At 40.3% G+C, this 25,984-nt stretch overlaps 1 protein-coding gene across 3 annotated transcripts in view; it reads right to left on the bottom strand.

Moving 5' to 3' along the window:
• The window catches only part of LOC124132597 (allatostatin-A receptor-like), a 51,691-nt gene that overhangs the window by 6,358 nt on the left and 19,349 nt on the right, over positions 1-25,984 (bottom strand). The window contains exon 1 of one of the 3 annotated variants that reach the window (XM_046496578.2): positions 17,227-17,866. The exons of 1 other annotated variant lie outside the window; for it this stretch is intronic. The gene's annotated coding sequence lies outside the window, so the exon portion shown is untranslated. Of the gene's footprint in view, positions 1-17,226; positions 17,867-25,984 lie in introns of those variants that run through there. One more of the 3 variants, XM_046496580.2, reaches the window with a different exon arrangement.

The following is a 25,984-nucleotide window of genomic DNA, read 5'->3' as shown; positions in this document are numbered from 1 at the left end:
TGTATTTTCATATGAACTCTTTACATGTGTTTGTGACTTGCGCCCACTTTTTCATGAAAACCTGCTATCAACACCAGTTGATAGAGTAAGTGATTTTGAACACGCGTTTATGCTTTAGTCGGAATCATACAGTGAACGATTGCTCATGATAACGGAAAGGGTTTTGTCACTTTTATTTACACTGAACCTCTGGGTGGAAGGACCAACCGAGTCGTCACGTGGAGGGAGATTAAGCAGAGGCAAACTGGTCGACCTCCTTGGTTTACATCTAGTGAGTGAGTGAATTTTCCAGTATTGCAGTTATAACACGGCGCGTCAGCTTAATGTGGAAAGAACCCCAGAAGATGTGCAGCTCTTTATGAAACATTTACAAATTTGGTAAACCCCACAACAAAGCATATGGTGTTGCATAACAAACTTAGTCAGGGCGAAACGGGAATCGAACCCACGATCAGGTGTCTGGCACGCCTGAGGACGTGACTCTCCATAGCGAATTGCGACGCCTTAGACAATTGGGACGCCCTTTAATTCCTCTCATTCTAATGCAACTTAATCTGTAAACACACGTTGACTTACATATATGAGTTCCGCAATTTACGGTTACCCTTATCACAGAGAGAAAATGTCACTTTTACAGGTTTTAACATGCACTGGGCATAAACAACCGCCGGTCAGGGAGCCTCTTTAAGCAAGCATCAGGGTGCACAATTCAACAGTATTGATTGATAAGACATAATAGTCTTTACTGTTACTCACAAACTTCTATAAATGCAAATCAAACAGTTCTTTATTCTTGTTGTTATAAGACTGTAAAAAGGTGAGACTCATTGAGAGAACAACATACACTACTGAACTTCAATACACAACAAGCTATCTTTTCAAAGTCCTTTCAACTGTCCTAAATCTTAAATACTTCCTGTTATCTCTTATTTTAGAAGATCAATACACAGCAAGGTAAGATACATTCCACTTTCATTTCATTTCGATCGGTAATGATATATATCTTAAATAGATCTACGTCTTATCTTATCATACACTCTTAAAAAATGAAACGCACGGGTAGTATGAAGTTCATTGAACCTGACTACACTAAAAATCCCGTATATGAATTGGAAATATGTTATTGTAAAATGTTAGTGGCCTGATATTCGACAAACGGTGCGTCAAAACGCAGCCATTGTTGATTTGCAAAGTCTTAAAGGGCATTGTTTTTACACTTGTTAAAACATGTCATGGAGGAAAACAGTAAAGCAAAATTCACGTGCAAGTTAAGGCATTCGTAACTCGTTGTAGTGGCTATAAAAAGTTCAACGTCCACCAAGCCGCACACAGCTCGTGTCACGGTAGACTATCTTCAAAATGCCAACATCAACGGCTTGCCCTGGCCGTCGAGATCTCCAGATTTCAACCCAATCGAAAACCTCTGGGATGAACGCGATCGACGTGCACGTCAGAACGCGCCGCAGACACACCCACGACTGGCCAACGCGTTACAAGCAGAAGGGCGCAGAATTACGCAGAACAGAATTCGTACACTTATCCAGTCAGTGCCGATGAGATACAGAGCCGTGATTGCTGCCCGGGGCGGTCACACGAGTTCAGCGCAACCTTGTGGCCTTATGTGACATGACAATGAACAGTTTTCGATGCCGTTGTACAACGACAACATGTGACTATCGAGCTCCAAAATTTCATATTTGTATCTATGATATTAAATTAAATATATCGACTTTATTAAGTACAATACATATACTAAAAATCTACCACTGTAATTTAATAACACTGAAAGATACTAATCTGATTAAATATCTATTTCAAATTGAAAGGATATAGTGGCAGTAGGCAAGCAGACATTCAGTTCATTTTTAATTTGAACTCCCGTTAACTGAAGTTTATAACGGAAAAGTCAAAACCGTTAATATACAACCGGTAACAGATGGTCATGAAATATGTATCACTAAAAAGAACTATCTCGAATTATACAGGTAATATTGTATAATATAATATTAATACTTGTGGAATTTACGGAACATAGTGGATAGTCTACTGTTAGTGAGTGTTTCAGGGGAACAAGCACAAATATATGAAAGTGTCCAAATTCGTAGACGTTGTACCACTTTTGTAAAAACCAACGAGGGCGGGTATTGGTGCTCACGGACTCAGGATAATAATCTGGGCGGACCGTGGATTCGAACTCGATGAGAGGATCTATGCACGATTAAGGGACGCAACTCTGCAAAACATATTGCGATACACTTTAATTTGACACCCGTGCCCGTCCAGTGGGAAAAAATAAGCACGTCAACACGCATTCTTATTACAAGATATTTGAGAGATATATATATGACAATAATGTTAATCCAATGTTAGGGTCATTGCCTGTTTTCAATTAGCTTATAATAATTAACCCTGCTTGCGAAATGATGGAAGTATAAACTATCTTGTACGATCACATATGCTTACACTGGGGAATCTCTGACTCTGCCCCAAGCCACAACCCTACCCCCACCCCCACACACATATACTACACCCGACTTCCACTCTAACGGAATGTTGCCTATGATACTCATATCAAATACCTCACCATCGAATAACAGTTTCTTGTTTGTTTCAATTTTAGCAACCATCAATCCAACATGGGTGTGTGCTTTCCTTTCCCCAGCAGTTTGTAATCGATAATATGTGACATTTCACATGGCTGTACATTATTCGCATTAAGAAATTTCTCATGAAAACTGAATGTGAAAAACCATCCAAGATGAGATCAGCGAGTCTGTCGTTTGGGTGTAACGCAGTATTTCAGTTAAATAACTGCAAAAATTTGCAGGCAGAAAGCCTAATAGTGACGTAGGTCATTGACGTTTACCACAATGAGAGTGACACAATGGAAGATGTGTATGGAGCTGACAAACCAAGGATCTGATATTCGAACCTACCATCAGCGAATTATAGCAAGACTAAGGAACACATTCTGGCGCCGTATCCGTCTGGGCCACCCATGCCCTCTCGAAATGAGAACACGATGCGACAATCCATGAGCTCACAGCGACCTTGCCGAGTTTGAAGTGACCCAATCCAAGAAAACTGTATTGTGTTGATTTCACTGCTTCGGTTTGGAGGATACAGTAAACATGAACTTCTTAAGTGATCACACTGATCTCTCTTTTCCAAAACGCTAATGACAGGAAATAAGCTCAGCTGATCCATCGGGAAAAGCGAAGAACGTCGAGTCCTCAGCTGCAACATCGACGGCAGTGGTTGGCTTTTATATGTCATTGCAATTTTCAGCCTAAAAACAACTATGCATGTTAATTACCAATAGTTAAAGGGCTTCTCATGCTGTTCTGCGTTCCTAGAGCCATGTTTACACACACCAACTAGCAGGAAGACCATAATTTATTGATACTGGGATATGGGATGTAATGATTGATCGAACTGCCGACGCATTGCAATTATCAATGGCCCAAGGCCAATACGTCGATGACAAGGTAAAACATCAATAGTTACATCGATGCAACGCTAACTCATCGTTGACAGATCTGATAAAATGAAAGAAAACATAAACTAATAATCAACAGCTCTTGATATAGGCTCCGCCCCATGTTCATGTACGTTACTTGGAGTCAAGTAAATAGAGAATACACCTCTTCTTATCAGATACCCTGCAAACGTTACTTGCAGTACAATAAACAGGGGGAAGTCAACTCCTTCTTATCAGATACCACACCAAACGGTACTTGGAGTGAGGTGAAAGTGTGAAAGAAATGTATGGTTCAGGATTGTTGAGGTACCAGCTCACGCAAATTTAAGGTTGTCTGAACTCCGAACATCCGTTGATTCTCTGGCTGAAGGAACAGGGTTCAATAGGAAAAGCCATATCTCATTTGCTGAGTGAAGGTCTTCTATACCATCTAGGTCTATGTAAACATAAATGCCAAAGGGTAACTGTCACCAGGTATGACATTCACTGGTTCCTCACTTTGATCATGTCACAGTACAAGGCCATGTTTATCAAGTCTACATATGGTATCCGCTGTGATTCTAAAAAGTGTTATTCCCATTACCTTCAGGACACATCTCTGTTTTATGGGATGCTTTTAATTATCCTGGGATGAGAAACTAATTGCTTGTGCCATATTGGCAGAAAGACCAGTGATGAACGGCCTACTTGTTGAAACATGGCTGCATGAAGGCGAAAACAAGTTGTCATATGGAGGCAGTCGCGTGTCTAAAATAATATCAGAAATAAATGAAGATTGAAAATATTGGCCAAAACAGCCGGCTGATTATGACGTTAAATAGAACCTCTCAAAGACCCTCCAGAATGTATTTGGTTAAAATAAACGTCAAAGCAGACTAGCTCCCGTGGGCACCATCTTAAATCAGTCTCATTACTGCGAGTTTATTTGCCAGAGAATATTTCAAAGGACCATATCACTCACATGACTGGAAACTTACATATATCTTGTCTCGGCTTCGGTCGAGCGAAATGATTTCATCTGGTGCCGACGGAGAGTAGTCATCCCATGTGACTCATAAAAGCGGTAACCCAAGAGTTTGCAGAAAATAGACGCCCTTTATGATAGGAATACACTATGATACGGCGGTGGATCCTGTGTTTAGAGACAACTCCAGCTTCAGATTATTATCAGTATATCATAAAATACGATGATATGATGCAGGTATTCGGTAAAGGATGCGACGTGGTGTAAAATTGTCTGTGACTGGAATAAAGACACAGGATAAGATATGCTGAAATCAATACCTGGTGAAAACAAAGGACATTTTAAGCCTTTCACCCGTGGTCTAATCTCGGTATGATTTTATACCATCCCCGTGTGATTGAACCTTTGACTGTAAAAGAAAGCCTTCTGTCTTTGTGGGGTAGGCAGTTATGAGACTGACGGGATGTAATTAATGGTCTCGTTACGAATTGTTCTAGAAATGAAATGACTCCATGTTACGTTCAACAACGATATCGTATTATTCTCCCGGAACGTTTCTACCCTTTTCGTTACCTGTCTGAATACACTCACACACCCTTGTCATAAGTGTATTTTCTTGTGTCAACAACTTTCAGAGATATATGTACCTGATACACTTAATTTAAACATTAGATTTCTTCTGTTGGTCACCTACGGATTTGCAGGTGGTTGAGTGCCAAGAATGTATCCTGTACGTAGCCATATCAGGGCAAATGCAATCTCACCTTGATCAGAAGGAACGCTAAATAATCGACAAATGGAAATAGGAGCCAGGGCGAGTTAGGAAGTGACAGTTCAAAATTTACAATCCCAATGACAGCGACAAAATCATTTACATAATCACAAGAAAAGTCTACTAAAAGCAGAGTCCGCTGAACAATTCCGACATATCACGAGCATATGTTTATGAATCACTATCAAATAGTGATGACGCAAGGTGTTCGCGAAAAGGTTACCATATTCTGCCCCACTGGTACCATCGTCATAAAAAAATGCAAGGTCAAGTCGACTGTTCACCAAAAGCATTGCATTCTTGAACTGTGTTGATTCCGGGTCGGAAAAGGGCCCCATAACCCCCTGCTTGTCATACGAACTCACGCAACTTGAAATAGTGTGGTCAACTCTCTGTGACTTGTCTCCATGAGTGTCATCTCGAAGTGGTGGGCCGTTGCTCATGCTTTCAGTCACTGGATGACCCAGATTCGATTATCTACAGACCACCGTTATAAACAAAATGATGGCATGTTGCTGCTTGTGACGTTTAACAACGTTCACTCACTCACTCAAATTACTACCCATCATTGCCAGCCAGCCATAGTCACCTGGAAGGATTTAGCATGGGGAACTAGCAATTCATATATATTCATTGCCTCGGGTGAAATATGCTCCATTTTAAGCATATTGTCGAATTTGAGCTGCCATTTTCTCTTCGAAATATAATCCATTCAGTTGTAGAGCTGGTGAGTGGAGTAGAAGTTGCTGTGGACAATATGTCTGCTTCATGTGATGCAGGTCTTAGACGTTTACCACTTTTGGTGAAACCCACGAGTTTAGGTATTGTGTTAACATACCTACTTACAAACCTACATTTAATCACAAAGGGCGAAGGTTGGCATAGAAAACATTTACGCAAACCTGAAGGAATATTTAATGCTGTTAAGTGAGCGGAATACATGAAGGCGAGCGATGTCCCATTTAGCAATATTCCAGCAATATCACGGGACACCAGAAATGGGCTTCACACATTGTATCCATGTGGGGAATCGAACCCGGGTCTTCGATGTGACGAGCGAACACTTTAACCACTAGGCTACCCGACCGCCCCTTGTTAGAAATCAAGCTGGAAAAGTATTTACAATGGTCATGCAGAGTTGTAGATTAGACAGTATGCATACAATATCCATAAATTGTCTCAAATATAATGAGATACCAGTTCAACATCTGGGTGTAAAGTACAATCGATTAAATACCGACAGCTGAAATCATGTGATAATGCGACATATAATTATTCAAGTATGTCCTACAAAGCGAGTGTAAACGTGAAAATATGACATATTGTTATACTGTATTTTGACCATTACACTGGTTCTACACTGATCAGCTGAACCTGTTCATATAACTACAATAATATAGTGTGTGGCACCTGATATATACATGCAAATAACGTACGAAATTCAAGTGTCAAGGAAAGGGTTGAAATAGTTTCATGGTGCATATTATCATATGGTCCTTAGATAAAACTAGTCACTTCACCCCATCTCACAATTCATGACTGCATAGTTTGCATACTAGTACGTTAGTGTCTGACGCAGCACAGCACCGTCCAGTGGACGAGGCACCCCAGTGACGCGATAGCTAATTTTGTTGTTATTTTTTAATTACGTCTGCTGCGTACCAGTGCAGAGATTCTACAGTTAACATGTAAAGAGAAACACTTGAGAAAAATAATAATTGTGCAACATAGTAGTAAAATATTTGGGGCAGTTTTAACACATCGGCTCGACCCGTGAAGATCCGGGGTAGAATAAGTCTTCAGCGACCCAAGCTTGCCGTTAGAGGTGACTGTGCTTGTTGTAAGAGGCGACTAACGGGATCGGTGGTCAGACTTGGTTGATGTATTGTAGGTGACTCAGTAAACAAGCAGAACATCGATCCAGTGCAAATAAATATGTGACGTCAACGCTAGAAAAAAATCAGTCTCGGTTATCTGCCGAAAGAGATTCCATAGGGCTTAACAGGCAAAAAAGTGGTGAAAACTACATGAATGGATCACTGAAAACCAGTGATGACATCAGGTGTTCGCGAAAAACAGCCCTGCTCTAGCGGCATCACCCCTCACACACACAATTTACATTTTAAAAAATGGGCGACTAACGGAATCGGGTGGTCAGGCTCGCTGACTTGGTTGATCTATGTCATCAATCCCAATTGCGTGGATCGATGCTCATGATATTAATCACTGGATTTTCTGGTCCAGACTCGATTATTTACAGACCGCCGTCATATAACTGGAATATTGCTGAGTGCGGCGTTAAACAACAAACCAACCAACCAACCAACCAACCAACATAAAAACATGTGTTTCTTTGTTCCATTGAGCCAGTGTTCGTGGCATACAACGGGGGCCTGTAAGTAATCGAGTCTGGACTAGACAATCCAGTGACACGATAACGCGTTGACAGATTGAAACAAAAACGATGTTAATTTGGAATTGCCGCATACAAGTGCAAAGATTGTGCTGCTCACAAGTAAAGAGAAACTTAAGAAGCATGATTTTTGCAACCGATAATTGAAAACGAGTTAAAATGGTCTTTGTTTTTATCAGATATGGATTTCAATATATCTCAGTCGGTATCATTATTCCAGTCACAAACAATTTTACACCACGTCGTATCCTTTACAGGATACCGTTATGTGGTTGACAAACAGAGACATTAGCTCTCTAGTTACCGTTATGGCAGCATTGAATCAGGAGGACAACGCATTGTATTGACTTCCATATCACGAAAAGAGAAAAAAGCTTTGTGACTGGAAGTTTGTCTGATTTTGTATGTTAAATGAAATAGAGTGCACATGACGGACAGCACAGTATCGATGCATACTGGCTACAAATACCCTTGATGTACACAATAGATGACATCATGTGTGTTTAATATTGAACTATATGTGTCGGTTCAGTCTGGAATCAGACACCACTGCAACCGATTTCATCATACATTGATGTACATGCAGCAATCAATACCTCATGTTGCTGGCAAATTGAATATAGCAATGCAGACAATCATGAAACGTCCCTGCAAAGGGTATTGTTAAAGTGACGAGTCGTTAGGGGGATGTCTGCAAGAACATGTATGAAATAGGAGTTAACAGTACTTTGGCTTTATTCCTACTGCTTGTGATGTAACTTTGACATTTGAAATGACGCTTGCAGTAGCATGTTGTCTAACCAAACGTGAAGTCAATACGTTTGTCGTGATCGCTCACATAAATACCATGTTTAAGCTGTTTACTATTTTATAGAGATTCATCAAAACATACTTATGATATAGTCGGAATCGTACAATAGTCTTTAGCGGAGATTTCCCGTGATCATGGAAAGGGTTGTGTCGCTTTAAGTGAACAATTGAATTGCCTGCGCATGTGTTTGTGACAGTTTTCCCCGGTGAAGCAATATACGCGTACCTTTTCTCGACCACCTGGTATGATGACTATTTGATAGTGATTCATAAACGCATGCTTATGGTTTTGTCGGAATCGTACAATCGGCTCTGCTTTTGGCAGAGATTCCTTATGAACATTGAAAGGGATTTGTCGCTTTTAAGTACATATATCGCTAATCCCTGACTTGTCTTTTCTTTTCTGAAGATATCAATTACAGTGAAGCCTCGTACGTCTGAGGCCCGTTAGTCCGGAAACCTAGTCTTCAAAGCGATGTTGTTGGGAACGTCTATATATACACCAGGGAAAGAAATAAGTAGCAACCCGTCCCTGTTTTCATGTATCCCGAAGCTACATGCATCTTTTGGTAATACATATGTATGAGATAGATCACATTTTGATAAGTTGCCCAAAAAGCTGATACTGCTACCTGGTGTTAATACATTAGCACTATCAACGTTTGGCTTTGCTCTAAAATTTGAAGACATACCTATTTCTCTTTTGTTCTAGTTGTTAAAGCTCCATAACAATCCGTACAACGAGAGATACATTGTAAGGTTCAGTAAATGTACCACCGAATTCCTGTTTCAAAGATTAACCATAATCTTAATACAGTCAAGCAATTACTGTCGTTATATTCACAGAGATTAACTGACACAAGTGGAAAATATTCACGTGGATTCTTAAAACCTCAAAGGATTTGCTTGAACTTTTGCAAACCTTGAACTAAACAAGTTTATTTCTGTAAAAACATAAAACTCATATCAACGTTGTACACCACTATCCCACATGACAAACGTGAAGTTAATTCCTTGATACATGGTGACGACCGATATACTTACTTCACTATCTCCAAAGGTTCACGACAAAGAAATCACTGGCATTTGAAGTTTTCTGAGATAAACTTTGAAATGCTGGACTTCCTTATAGATAACAGACTTAGGCATCCCCATGGGCACCAATTATTCTTCCTGCCTTGCTGATATGTTTCTGTTCAACGCCTCCGTGGTCTAGTATATACAGCGTCTGCCCTGAGAGCGGAATGTCGGGATTCGATCCCCGGCCATGTCATACCCAAAGACATTAAAAGGGTATAATTGAAACAAGGACAGGTGGAGTCAATATACTGTGTCTGACTGGGGTATAAAACTGGAAATGATATCTCAGTGACCTAGCAATAAAAACCCGGCATTAGTCCCGAGTGGTACCATTAAGCAACACACACACACACACACACACACACACACACACACACACACACACACACACACACACACACACACACACACACACACACACACACACACACACACACACAGACAAGCACACATACACACATGTACATGCACGTCGCTATAAAAGTGCATTGACAAAATCAAACCTAGGAAATTTGACCAAGACGTTTAACTTCAGCTCGAGACAGATGATTTAAATCCGTTCAATAATTGTGACTTAGCCAATTCCCTTCCACTGATGTATGCACTTTGCATTAGACTTGTCTTTGCATGTATGACGGGTGCCACCGGTGGGGCAGCATGGACTTGCCTTTTCGCAAAGACCAGGGTGCCGTTGCACAAAACAATCTTAGCTCTACGACTGTCGTAAGTCTATGTTAAGGTATTGGAGCTACGATCACCTTAGCGCTAGGATCGCTTTGTGCAACGGCACCCTGGTATGATCACTATTTGAGAGTGATTCATGCACATATGTTTATGATGTATTTGGAATCGTACAACGGCCTCTACTTTCGGGATGTCATTTTACTTTTGTTTAGAATTTCAAAACCACAAGAGTACTTGACATACTGGTAACATATGTGCATTCATATTTATCATTATTAATGTTTTTAAACACAAACCTTTGGGAATCGAGATGTTAATAAAACTTAGAGTGAATGCAATTACTGTACGTGGTATTCCGAGAGCATGTGATCAGTGTAATATTTCCACAATACTGGGGGCACGGGTGGCCTTGTCGTCTAAGGCGTCGCGATTCGATGTGCAGAGTTACCTCCCTTGGGTACGCCAGAAATTTCTGATTGTGGGTTCGAATCCAGGTTCGCCCTGATTATGTTTCTAGGTTTGTCAGCACCATACCCGTGCTCGTGGGATTCACCGGAGTTGTACACGTCCGAGACCTGCACCACATTAAGCTGACACGCCATGATATAACTGGAATACTGATCAAAGCGACGTTAAACCCAACTCATTCACTTCACAATACTACAAGTAGACCTTCGTTCGTTACTGTATTAGCTATATTACAATTACCATTTGTCCACCAACATCGATATACCTTGATGTACCATCACCTGTATTGACTATCTACCGCGGGCAAATATATATTAACTATATTGCTTGCAATGAATACCAGGGGATGAATCCGATAGCATACAACTATACAAATAATTAAAAAAAAACACTTGATATATCGTATTATAGTAGAAAAAACACATGTCTTATTGTTGAGTGATGGAATATATTTGTGTGCGAGATTGGATTGTGGATGATCAAGTGTGTATTTTTATTCTCTTACAAACATTTGTACATCTGTAACAATTAAAAGTGTGTTCAGAACTAAAGTATGACCTTTAGGATCATTTGCATTTGAGAATTCAATTTTGTTTAAATTAAGCAAAAATTAAACAAGGAACATTGTCAGTCTAATTTAATACGAGTACAAACCTTTATAGAAAACATTATGTAAGCTCCATGTGCGCGTTACCTTTTCCCGATGGTTTAATACACGATAAACGTCGATATTTCAGAACTTGCAACAATTGACGTTGAATATTGCCACACGTGAGCAATATGACTATGCTACATTACCATTTCAATAGTCAGCTATACTAACGTATTATGCTGAGTTACGCTGACTTGTTAAATCCCTTGCTAGATAATGCATACAATGAGGCGAACCCAGATCTGAATTAATGGCCGTTTTATGGTCCATTTCGCCCAACATGGATAAAGGAGTACCAGTATCAGATACGTAGTATTCAGATGTAAAGGCGGTAACGGCAGGTGATGAAGCAAAGTAATGTTAGTTTCTCTGTATTCCCATGAGCCTGTCGATTCCAAAGAGACCCTTTAATTACAGTGAAGGGACGAACGTTGACCAGTAGCGTAATAAACGCTCGTGTTTCTTGCTGATCCAAGAACATTAAGCTGGGACACTTTCAGGCCACCTTCGACGTTTGATATTAGTCGTTCCATAAATTCATGAATAAAATGCTTATGGATAATCAATACAAGGTGGTTTGCAACAGTGATTCTTCCGATCCGTTAATCAGCATAGGAACCGTTATTTGTATGACGTTGTTGGAATATATTTACATTGCACAGTCGATCTACACAGAACGGAAGGGGATCATGAGGAAAATCTATGTGTGCTTTTGTGTTTGACCGTGCGTCTGTGGTAAAAAGGAGGATGGGTAAGAGAGAGAGAGAGAGTGAGAAGAGACAGAGAGAGTGAGAGAGAGGAAAAAAAGATACAGAAACACAGCGAGAGTGAAAAAGAGAGAAGAGACAGAGATTGAGAGAGGGAAAAAAGAAAGACAGAGAGAAGAGAGACAGAGAGAGTGAGAGCGGATGTGTTTGGTGTCTGTGTATTGAGAGACTGAGAGGTCTAGCGGGGTTTCCTTGAGTAAAAGCTTTGATATTGTGATTGTTTTGGGGAGCACGTGCACATTTGGACAGAGCGTGCGCGTTTGGTCAGAACGTAGCCTTAACGTCAGTATGTCAAGCGTGGTACTACCTATTGTGTGTGAGGGAAAGATCTAACCAATGTCGTTAACCAATTTAGTCGCTCGTAAGAAATACTAGTATGTGATTTGAACTCATGACTAGAGGATCCTTGCCTGCCGCAGCTCTGTACACGACGTAAGCAGTGGACCACGCCGTTGAAGATGTAGTAGAAAGGGTACGCAGTAAACAAGCTAACCGCGTTACTGGTGATGATGAAGTCTGCAGTCCACTAGAAAACCATTCGTAGCAGTCACACCGATGACAGTGTCAAACAACTCATTCAGACGTACACTCGCACTCACACTCACTCCATCACTCACTCGCATACACACGTACTTCATTGCCCACTCTCTCGCACACAAATACATTCCATCACTCTCGCATACAAACTCTCTCCATCACTAACTCTCTCGCACACAAATACATTCCATAGCTCACTCGCAAACACACTCACTCCATAACTCACACTCTCGAACACAAATACATACAATCACTCACTCACTCGCACACACACACACTCCATCACCCACTCTCTCGCACACAAATACATTCCATCACTCTCGCATACATACTCTCTCCATCACTAACTCTCTCGCACACAAATACATTCCATCACTCTCGCCTACATACTCTCTCTATAACTAACTCTCTCGCACACAAATACATTCCATCACTCTCGCCTACATACTCTCTCTATAACTAACTCCCTCGCACACAAATACATTCCATTACTCTCGCATACATACTCTCTCCATCACAAACACATTCCATCACTCTCGCATACAAACTCTCTCCATAACTAACTCTCTCGCGCCCAAATACATTCCATCACTCTCACATACATACTCCTTCCATCACGAACTCTCTCGCATACAATTACATTCAATAAGTCTCGCATACATACTCTCTCCATAACTAACTCTCTCGCACACAAATACATCTCATCACTCTCGCATAATACTCTCTCCATCACTAACTCTCTCGCACACAAACACATATTCCATCAATCTCGCATAATACTCTCTCCATCACTAACTCTCTCGCACACAAACACATATTCCATCATCCTCGCATAATACTCTCTCCATCACTAACTCTCTCGCACACAAACACATTCTATCACTCTCGCATACACACTCGCTCCACCACTCTTTGATATTAATGCTTGCATACACTCACTCTCACACACACAAACGCACACTGACACTCGTTCACATGCGCACAACCGCAGTCGCACAACAGATGTTGAATGTATTTTAACGCCGCTTTAAACGGTATTTCAGTCACATACCGTACCATCTTCTGAAGTTTATAGCCTTCACACCACTGATATATTCATAACCGGGGGACTCTGGAGTACTGGATCCAAACCTCCGGTTGTATTTCTCACCACATGTATCATGTGTGTCAATTGTCAGTTACTGCCATCAAATGTATCATTGGCATAACATCGTTACTCGCGTAATATTCCTCGATTACTGTGCATAACCGATAATTTTGTATGTGTCAAAATAGAATTATTGAACAAGAAGAAATATCACAGCTTGTTGCCGCCGCACCATATCAGATATACATGTATCATGCTGTCCATATATATTAAACAACACATGTGTTACAGGTGAGGTGGTGAAATAACGATTAACATCGCATTCAGATAATTGCAATTAAATGTATACAGCGACGTACATGCATACACACGAGCGTGGGTGTATGTGTATGTGTATGTGTGCATGTGTGTGGGTGTGCGGCTGCTTGTACTAACACAGTATACTGACTCCGAGCGCCAGGCAGGTTAACAACAAGTACCCTCTTTTAACGTATTCTGAAAAGACGTGGCCGCGGGATCCAACCACCGATCTTCCTCTCTCCGGGGGGTTCGATCCCCGGCCGCGTCATACCAAAAGACGTTAAAAGATGGTACTTGTTGTTACACTGTCTGTCGCTCGGCATTAAGGGGTTAAAGCAAGGAGTGGTCGGCTCTGAGTGGGGTATTCATGTTAAACTGCGGCATGGTATCTCAGTGGGCTAGCACTATAAATCGGCATCAGTCCGGACTAGTACAAGCAGCCACACACACACGTGCATGCACGTCGCTATATAAGTGCAATAATCTTGGACGCGACGTTAAACCCAATTTCACCTCACCTCACCTCTCTCCGGGGGGACGTTCTAACCACATACCGCGGATACAGTGTTTTACGTCGATCTAGTCATTGCCGTAGTATTGATTCATGTTTAGTTTGAATGCAAATTTTAACGTTCACGTTTCAGTGGATACATCCTCTATCAACATGCAATCAAAATATAATTCAGGCAACATATGTTTTGGGGACAATAGGTCGATTCCTTTTTCGTTTGTTTTTTTAACAGGATAGTTTATGTAGCCTAGTGAACCTTATAAACACGAATACAACCGACAAATAATTCTTTTTAGCTCACATGTTCCATTAATTTAGTCAGTAAATAACCGCTATTATACTGTGCTGACAAAATGAACGACGTCATTTTAATTCAATACTTATCCGATAAACTATGTCGATACGTCATTCAACCTTTCAGAGCACATGTTACTCGGAGCAATTATGCAGCGGTGCAATTGCTGTGAATCATAATAAGATATTCATTTTCGATCATATTTTTTTTTTAACAATCGTTGCGTTTTAACTCGAATATCACGTTATCAAAAGCACCCCTTACTGAACATGTCACATCGGGACGATAGTCATGACATTGAATTATGGATCACAAACATACATTTCCGATGTTGATACTAGCCATGTGTAGGCTAGTCAGGTAGCTAGTATGATAGTACATATTATACACAATAATTATTTTAGAGCAGCTCAACGTTATTTTAAAGCAACATTCTTCCACCAGTACATATAAGACACACGTGCATTTTGATATTGATATCATTTTTAACTTTACATAAATACGTTGATTGGAATTGCAAAGATTCATTCTTATAATTACGCATTCAACATATGTGAGGTCAAATCAGCTCCGATGACATCATACCTGATTTTGCCAATTCGTAATGAGGTGAATCGATTCTCTGTAGCTCTTTATCACAGGACAACAGGTCACATCACAATACAATACATAGATACAAAGAGCGTCTACAATTAACAACCGTACCCTTTACAAAATGATTTCACCAAAGTGGTTAACGTCTGAGGCCTGGATCACTTCGGGTTTTCCTCCCACATTAAGCAGACACGATATAATTGGAATATTGTTCAAAGCTGCGTTAAAACTAACTCAATCACTCACATAATGAACTAATATCAAATTATCAAAAGTTTTGTTTTATGAGATTATCCGAAAGTAAATCACTAGTTTGAACAGACTTCTCTTTAAATTAGAGAATAACCGTTTCCAACCGTTAACATTTTGTTGGAGTAATTATATTATCCTTTTCGGTGGACTGTTCACAGGTAGACAGGTAACATTGCAAATGGGCTTAACATCATATAAATAATTCAACCTTTACCGCCCACCGTCAAACAACCACACTGAGTATTCCCACATAACGGTATATCGCACCTTTATGAAACACGTACTTTGACATTTCCATAACCGTGTGTGGAATCAATAATACACTTCTTCTTTTCGAAGCACCAATAGATACGAGTACACACCACCGGTTGCAACGACTTTGTAATGAATCTGTTGCAACACAATTAAGACCAAACCATTTTATCATCGTTAACTGAAATGATAGCATTCAAGGCTGCACTTCGTGACCAATGTCGACAAGTAGAAGCTGGGCACGACTGATATACGAGCAAGGGATAATGGATTTCTAAAGAATCCGTAAAAGTATGGCTGATCATTGTACACATTGATATCGCCCAGTTCCATCTATATACTCTGTTTACTGATTCTTGGCAGTATTTCGCCTCTTTCGGTGTATCTTGTAACATACTGTATAGATTTCATTGGTAATGTCCCGCAGCGTTACCGAGTGGTTCAAATTTCTATTGCACGTCCAGATTTGGAAGTTGACAGTAAGCCTTGAGCTAAAAACCTCAACTCGAAACTGGACTTAATCCCCTTGGAGGCTATCGTTCCAACTGAGTTGTGCATTAAGGATATTCGTCAGTGTCTACGAGTCAACCTTAACTGTAAGTGTAACGCTGTGATAACATCAGCTGCTTCACACACTTGACTATCGGAGAAGGAAGTGTATATGCAACTGTATGTACAAAAGTATGACTAGATATAATGACTTTTCACCGTCGTTCTATTTATCATATCCTATATAAGACGAAAAACATTAAGTATAGAACCTATATACCATATATGCATTACAGAAGTCTGGTGCCAAGGTATGGCTAGTTATAAGGGTATTTCTCTAACGTTCGTTATACCATATTCCACATCTTATATCAAGTATTAATACACAGTGGAAATGAACTAATATGGCATATCGTCCATGTACAAGATGCACTTTTAAACGATACAAAAGCTGTATTTAACATCTGATATTATAGTTTAGAGAACGTTATCTATAAAGCTATGTTACCAATGCATCTGTTCTATTTTATAGCCTTGAATATCATTTCCCTGTCGTTTTATGTGTACTATTTAACCGAAGCTATTAAATATTCGATACATTGTTGCTGTTTATATACTTCATGCGCATTATACAAAGACATAATTCCAATCAGTTCCTTAAAACCGATAATTAAACTTGATGGTTTTGTTTAACGGAACGGAAGTGTGCTTCCACTTGAATAGGAACCGTTTTTGCCTAAACAAGAAAGATAAACAAAAAAGCGCTTACCGACAGCCCAATACCACAATTAAATGACAAATGAGAAAACTATTCCTACCTGTCCACGCACCTGTTATATGAATGGTCCCAGTTCCTTTACAGATCGTGACTACTGCCACGAACAGCACAGAGAGGTGGTCGTCTCTCTCCCACCGCTGACAACCAATGAACGACAGCTAGTGTGTCGACGCTAATCCATATCCTCCGCACTCACGACAAATCAGCAAAATTATCATACAGAATGAGATTAGGAGGGCTCCCTTGGAAGATCTAGCCTCTGGCTCTTCCGAACCGCATAGGAACCAAACCTAATTCGAGGGTGAAAATTGGGCTGGTAAGAAATTACAGTAGTGCTTGAGCAGTCCGAACTAATATAAAAGTATTACTGGCGATCCAGGGCTCTGCTGCATGGCGAGAACGCGTGCTTCCTCAATGTCCGTGAAAAAATCAATGACTTTTGTTAGCTGATCCTTCCTAAGAGCACTGATGACAGTTGAATGGTAACTTAAGTTTGAAATTTAGTTTTCACGGTTTGATTGGCCATAATGTCTTAATACCGCTGTATGAAGTACCAGCCTGTTGGCCCTTAATAGGTGGATACCTGGCGGTTCGGCAAGGCGAGTACTGCAGCGTTGATGTCAGTGTGTACATTTCATTTCTAACCGCTACAGCAGAGAGACACAATACAGTCAGTGTATGTCTTGGTTGTTGCTGCTCTCGGCCTGAACTACTGAATTACTGAAGTAGCAGATTGGTCATGGTGGTGTCCGCGCGTGTGCGTGTTATGCATGTTTTCGCACGTGGTATGTTGGGGGTGGGCTGTTGGTGCTGACGAGTAAGTGTGGGTGGCAGTGGATGAGGGGGTATGGGGGAGGGATTGAGTGAGGTAGGGATGGTTCTGAGCAAAGACTGTGTTATGATTTTAACAATGATGCCACAGTCGACTAATAACATTGCCGTCATAAGCAGCTGACTAACACAACATGTTGTGATCATGTGATCAGTTGCAGGTACCATTCCGTCCGAACGCCAGCTTGTTCACTGGCATATACATAATACATACGATGACCGCTATACAGAATGCTTTCCACTATATATGGATTAACGATATCGGTGAAATAACATCTGTGTAAACAGTCGATGAATAAATTACCGGAGGGCTTACATTAATACATATCCCGATGTTTTAACATTCTAAATATTTTTTATTGTAGTCCGCCATTCGCTATCCTACCCTCCCATAGGAACCATCCCTTCCAACATCCTCTTTCCCTACCCTTTTCTTTACTTCTTTACCCGACAGCTCCAATCACCGTCTCCGTGGTGTAGTTGATAGAACGTCCGCCCGGAGAGCTGGGGGTCAGTGGTTCGAACCCCTGACCGCGTCATATCAAAAGACGTTAAAAGATGATACTTGTTGTTACCCTACCTTTCGCTCGGCATGAAGGGGATAAAACAAGTATTGGCCAACTCGATTCGTCTATGTCAGAATGGGGTATCCTTGTAAACCGTATATTAGTTTGTTGGCACGATAACACCGACATACGAGCGAATTATATAATTAGTACTTTCAGCCAGAAACACGTACATGCACGTCCCTATATACAAGTGCACGTAAGTGCAATATTCTTGCCCGCGACGTGAAACTATATTTCACCTCCACCATCTCACTTGTCAATTAACTTGATACTGAAAAGTGGGTGAGAAGACGTTGTTCAGTCAGCACTGTTCCGGATACAATAACTAAGACTAAACAACTGACTGAAAATACAAGCCTGACCACCCGATACAAGTAATCACCATTTACAGAATAGGGTGGTGGGAGCTACTTTAACCGGTGTCCAAATGAAAAAGGTTGATACCAATACAACATTGTATAAAGAAACATGATGTCTTACATGCAGAACATAATCAGTCTGTAAAGAATTATAAGATTATATTTTAATTGTTCCAAGAAACATACACCATCGAGATATTGACGTCGGATCACAGGGCATCCACTTCCATTTAGCTCCCGAGTGCCACAACGCTCCTGTTATACTGACAACTGAGATTCTCATCACTTCTCGTAGTACCGAAATCATCCTAGCCACACGACAATGAAACACCAATCGATAATAGACTAATACTTGTGAAATCAGTTCTGGAGAAAATCGAAACAATCAAGCTGGTCTGTCTCTCTTGAAAACTAAGATCTTTAAATTTCATTAAAATGTTTAAACCAACGAATGATTAAACAATTGACCATTGTTCAGAACGTGGCTGCGAGTCTAACTTAGTTTGACGTCTGTGAATTCAAATGCGACATGGTGAAAAGACAAAGTCAAAGTTTCATTCAAACAAGTGACAGGATCACAGCAAAAGGAAAGTAAGGTTTATCAATCTGGATCCGCGACATGCTTGATATATCTCCAGGAGCAGGACTCCGTTGTGAATGGTAAACAGTTAGAGTAAATACAAATAAATGAATATTTTTTTATTAATATTGTTTCAAATCCTAAATGCGCACATATTAAAAAGAAATAACCGCTAAATATCAGTACACAGTCGGGTAAGGACCTATTTCGCGTCCTCGAGCATGTATAGTACGAATCATTATGTCCGATCTTTATTAATTGACTGTACGATATATATTCATGCAAAACACTTAAACCAGTGACGGTGATAAAATAGTCGAACATATAAATGTGCACATGTGTCTGAACGAAAACGAATCATGGTAAATTATTTTAGAAAAGGAAGTGTTGAAGGATTGGGGCCGGAGCATCATCCCAACTTGCCATGTGATGAAGAATTTCATCATGAATTGGTTAGAAAGGGACAGAAAGCTAACTGTAAATGTTCATAAAACAATCATCATTTAGAAGGACATTTTCGAAGTGTGATTAAAAACTGAGTTAAAAACTGATCGTGCTAAACGCGTGTTCTTTAGGTTGTCTGGTCTTTATGTTTTTTCTGCGAAGATCGTTAAACATTTTCTGCTTGATTTTCTTCCAATTTCGATTCCTCGAAATAACTTGAGTCTCTTCACCTACTTGAACACCTTTAGAATGTTAAAGTCCAAATAAGTGCACTAAACAGGTCTGGAAAAGAAATCGAAAATGCTTTCTTAGCAGCAGCATCTACAGCGTCATACCTAAATGCCGTTCGCGTTGCTTTGAACTACTCACGGTCAAGATAATTCACACAAAGCTCCAGCTCACTTTTCAAACTGAATATATTTTTAACTTTATGCCTTGAAGAAATCGGAATCCCCTAGTTGTAAGAAGTACTTTCAAAACGTTTTCCACTCAATGAATCAAGTGGTTCCATTAAAAACTCGAAACTGATGTTTTTGCAGCATCGCCTACAACGGCCGCGGGTGATTGCCTATCCCGATGCACAAGTCTGAAAATACCTACGGACATTAATTATTCATCTTCTGAGATGAAAAGTTTTAAAATTTAAAGTTCTTGTAACTTTTTTTCACAAAAGAAAAGAATGTTTAGTTTGTGAACAACACCCGCATACAAATTCGGTTAAATTCATTTGTTCTTGAGCAAAGAATTCCAAGAGGTTTACGAATGAAGATGGACGACGCGCCAGGACATAAAGCTCAAATGAATTCAAACCGGCTTCATGTCGAACGAGCGACATGAATCAATCCACACTTTATGGTGATTCATGACTTTGAACAGTCAGTTCACAATTACACCAATTGAAAGCAGCCTTGACATATTTCTGAAACAGCTAAATACGGAGTAAATACCTTTCTCTCACTCGAACACTCATTATGTTGTGAGCGAATAATCTCTTGACACCATTCAGGAAGCGTATAAAATGTCAGATGCACCAGTACACAGCTTACACTACTCAAGGGAAATATGGGATGATGAAATATGCATCAGCTTATTTTAACATTGACACGGATTAGTGCATTGATTTCCTGTCTGTCTAATGATTCGGATTAATGTAAGCTTAGATCAGTTTTAGAAAGTTATGGTGGCATACAGATTTTACTAAATATAAAACGTCAACGCCAGAGAATAATCAGTCTCGATTATCCACAGCAGCAGATTCCAATGCGCGTAAACGGCAAAATAGCAGTGCAAATTATATGAATGGATCACTGAATGTCAGTGATGACACCAGGTGTTGGCGAAAAGGGTAATCAGGTCCTCCTCTACCGGTAACAACCGCCACGTCACATGATGATAAAATTCAACAACATTCTTCAAATGACATGAAGAAATGTTTGAGGTATTAAAGCAGCATACCACACACTTGTCGATGTTTCTGTTGTACCGAATCATAAGAAGAGCTGCAGTTTCATTGGCATGCAACTAATATGATGCCCTCTCGCGACACCACAAAAACCTCTTCCTTCTCACGATCATTATTACAAAAGCTACACGAGGAGTGAGTGAGTATTCCAGTTATATCACAGCGTTTCAGCTTAATATGGGAGGAAAGGCCGAAGTGATGGAGGTCTTGGACGTTTACCACTCGTGAAAGCCACGAGCACGGGTTTGGTGCTGACAAACCTAGAAACATAATCGGGGCGAACCGGGATTCGAACCCACAATCTGAGATTTCTGTCGTGCCCAAGGGACGTCACTCTGCACATCGAATCGCGGCGCCTTAGACGACTGGGCCTCCCGTGTCCCCGCTACACGAGGAACGGTATTGCAGTTACATTGGGCTTTAGTCAAAACCTTTCCTATTGCCATGCTGTAATCATGTTTAATATGACTTTTCCGCTTAAGTAGATGATTAATCTTTTTCAAAAGCAATGATAATTGGTGTAATGTTCAAATTGTTATTTTAAGCACGCTCAGAGGTTTCTTTAAATTACACGTCAATGACGTCCGTGATCTTCTGGGGTCTTGCACGTGATGGAAAACAGATTCATTGATGTGTACAGTGACAATATGAAAGGACGTAGCTGGAACTCAAATTCCAACACTTCTAAAACACTTGATGTAATCGATATTTCCTTGAGAAGAATAAGCACAAGCGAAACCTCTTCAAGTGATTGGTATGAAACATAACTGTTTAGTCAGTTGCGACTGGATGTTCGAAAGCTAGGTGAAGATATCATCTAGAGCACATTGTACGTGTCAATAGCAATATAGAACCATTGGTTTATGATCTATTTTGGCCACATCGTGCTCGGCAATACTTACAATTATACCATGCCGAAGCCTATACTTAAAACCTGTTCAAAATATGCGAACACATATTCCTCTCTATTCATTTTACATCACTCTAAAAAGCACTTTGCCGAACAGGAGAGTGCTGATTGCGTCACTTGTCTCGGTTTGACAGTGACAGGGATTTATAGATTCGTCTTTCAGATCCCCTAAATCTACAGCTTGCTGTTTTATTTTAGAATTCGGTAAAGTATTTGTGAATTTTCAATAAACCAAATTACAAAAAAAACCAAAAAAAACACTTCGAACCTAACATAAACCCTATAGAGACACAATATCCCTGTGAGAATTTGCCAATGTGCCAAATTGTCCATGATATTAAATTCATGTAATGCATTATCAACTTGGTAAAACTTCATATACTGAAAGAGCCTTCATAATATGAACGACGAAGATAATCAGCAAGAAGGATGAATACACGAGCATGATTGACCCTTTGGCACGAGCAAATAAAACCCCTGCCAGTACCTGATGGATGAACTTCACGCGTGATAATACCTGAATATAAAGGTGAAATTACCGGAACTGGTAGAAGTAATTAAAAGGTTCACGTCTCTGGTTTAGACATCAAGTCTGCAAATCTGACACACTTTCCGCCTTCATCTATCACGTAATAGAGTCATTACCAAGACACAGTGGTTCTCATGGATGCCACAATATGAAAAGAACGCATATTATATTTCAAGAGTAGCTGTCTTTCAAAGACAGCTTAGTCTAAAATAATCCTCTCTGTTGGGATACCCATAATGTACTATTCTTTTCTTTCTGAAGAAAGCGTCACCTGGTTCGTTCTTAACTTATCTGCTAAGTAACATTCAACGAAAGACATGCTCTTCAATCTTTGTGAATTTATTTTTGTCGGTCAATAATGTTTCGTCATAAAGTGAACACCAGGGAAAATGTTTTGCAGAAAATTGATCACATTTCTACCGACGATGGCCCTTAGCGGTTTTATAAGGCTAGTGCAATTTGGTGAACGTATAAGCCACGGTGATGATGCTGGTGTCCAATAACCATGACGACGTGAGTTATCGTTACCTTCTGCATCACATGTAAACTATTGTTTTTGTACGAGAGATGTCTCTATTAAAAGATATTTCTGCGGTTTTACGAAGATCGCTTTATAGTGACAGCAGTCTATCTCTATGTTATCACAGAACATTAAATACGTTATGTCTTCGTTGAACGACATCATGTGATTCGATTACTGCATCGATAGTTGGGGATGGTTGTCCCACAAAACGTTGTTTGAACAAGTAAAAACAACATTGGATATATCCCAACTGCTGTAATGGAACAGTCAAAGAGATGGGATAGAGAGTGATGGTTGGTGATGGCGCTTTTAACAATATTCCAGTAATATCACGGCGTGTTGGGGTATGTGTGTGTGTGTGGGGGGGGGGGGGGGGGTGGACGTTACTATTTTGTGAAATCGAGCAGCACGGATATGGTTCTGACAAAGCAAGAAACATAATCGTACCGGGATTCTAACCCACGAACATAGGATTCTGGGGTGGCCAAGGGACGCCACTCCGCACAGATTATGTGATTAGTTCATTAGTTGCATATATAATTGTTATAAAAAGTAAGTAAGGAGAATATATGATCAGATCAATCATCAATTGTTCCCAATTCTGTTGACTTGACTTGCCTTTGCATGGTTTTCTTTTTGTAATGGGTGCCGCGTGTGGGGCAGATAGACACCTTTTCGCGGACACCTGGTATCAACACTCTTTGATATTGATTCATAAGCACATGCTAATGATTACGTCAGATCGCACAATGGACAGTAATGATCATGGAAATTGTTTGTCGTTATTGTTACTTATAACACCCAGCTTTGAATATGGGACTGACTCTGCAAGTACTCGGATCAAGGGCATGGTTGAAAATATTAGAGGACCTGTTTTCTAATTTTTACGGTACATGTAAACTACACTCCATGATTACGACACACGGAATATCCGAATGAGCTCTGATCGATATAACAGTTACGATCACCACCACGGTATAAGTATTGACTGGAAGCTTCTTGTCCAGGACCATTGCATCACCAACAAGTGTTAAGTTCAAGTAGCTCGACCTAATTGTGCAATAGCATGTCAACACTGACTACATCAAGCTCAGTTCTCTTATTGATTTATTTGGCCAAAGAAATAAACTTTCAAGAACAGTATTATCCTTTCCAGATATCTTGTAATTTCGTTTCAGAAAATGCATGCATGCTGAGTTCAAATGAGGCTTGATCATCAGGTTTTATGCTTAAAATATTACTCTCATTCAGCATTTCATTAAAATGGGATTCTTAAATGTGAGCTAATGATAATTCTATATTCTGTTGTACGCGGGCGTTTCATCTGTACGCGTGGATTGTGTACAATATGTAAAATCAATAGTGTGCCTGGGATTTTGAAATTGAAAGAAAAGGTTAAAAGGTACTTATCTGGGTACTCGAAAGAGTAAGTTTGCGTTTTTACACGTAAAGGTTCCTACGTGAAAACGAGAGCTGTGGTTAAAGTTAAGATTGGATAATCACTTTCAGATGTGTACATGGCAACGCGGAAGCCATGATATGTCATCCGGCCTACTGGACTTGCGTACGCTATATGGTTGTGTTAACATGGGACATCTAACGTTACCTCATCATGTATACTAACTGACTACAAGCGTGTCTTATGGCCTGCTACATTTCACGTATTTAAAGGATAACAAAATTATTCAGTGACCGTTTGAAACTCTGATCTTGATGAAGCAGCCCCCTACGATCTCTGGGGCCAAAGGTATCGACGTGAAAACAGCATTTCCTTAAACTACATCGTTCCCCTATGTTCTGTTGATATATACAGTGTACGTTGTGATTGATCCCTTTCATCGATTCGGCAACAGAACATGGCGCACGGCCAAAGCAGTATCGTGACTAAACGGTGTAATAATCAGGACAATATGGTTCCCCGACCAGCCACAACAGCTGCAAGTGAGGTTAAGAGAGAATAGCTGCTTATTAACCAATATAGCAATTGACCGAAATAGACAAACACTCGGTGTTATCGACTGTGGGAGTGTGTCTTTGCATGCCAACTAGACTGCTTCATCCGTGTTTATATAACAGTAGTTAGGCTGTAGGTTTAAGGTTTTCGGTGAAGTTACAGTTCAAGTGTAGATGCATAAACCTAGCAAATGAAGCGATACATTCCGCTAATGAACTCTTCATAACCTAAATGCCAAGCCACAGTAGTAGGATCCCGTGAGCACTTCAACGAATACCTCTTACGGACGAACCGTTGAATTACAAGGCCTCCATCAGCTAACAAACCGCAGCACAATGAGACTTCTCGTGACTTACAAGACGAGTGTGCTTCACATCTCTCTCACACCGTCCAGGAAATCTCTATTGCTGAAGGTAATGGGGAAGAGGAACCTGGTTCATCGGTACTATGCCAATGTGTTCACGTGGTGTAGAACAGTTCAAATAGCTTGACAGGATTCATTGACCTTCTGGACCCGATACAGACGGCTGTGATACTATATAGTGTTAAAAGGACAAGTAATACATCTTCCAGACAGGACGATGGTGTGCGACCAAGGGTAGGGTTATCGCCACTAAGCCAAGGTTACATGAAACGG

Source organism: Haliotis rufescens, unplaced genomic scaffold, assembly GCF_023055435.1.
Source record: "Haliotis rufescens isolate VD_foot unplaced genomic scaffold, xgHalRufe1.0.p SCAF_11, whole genome shotgun sequence".
Lineage (NCBI taxonomy): Eukaryota > Metazoa > Mollusca > Gastropoda > Lepetellida > Haliotidae > Haliotis > Haliotis rufescens.
This window is presented reverse-complemented; position numbering and strand designations above follow the sequence as displayed.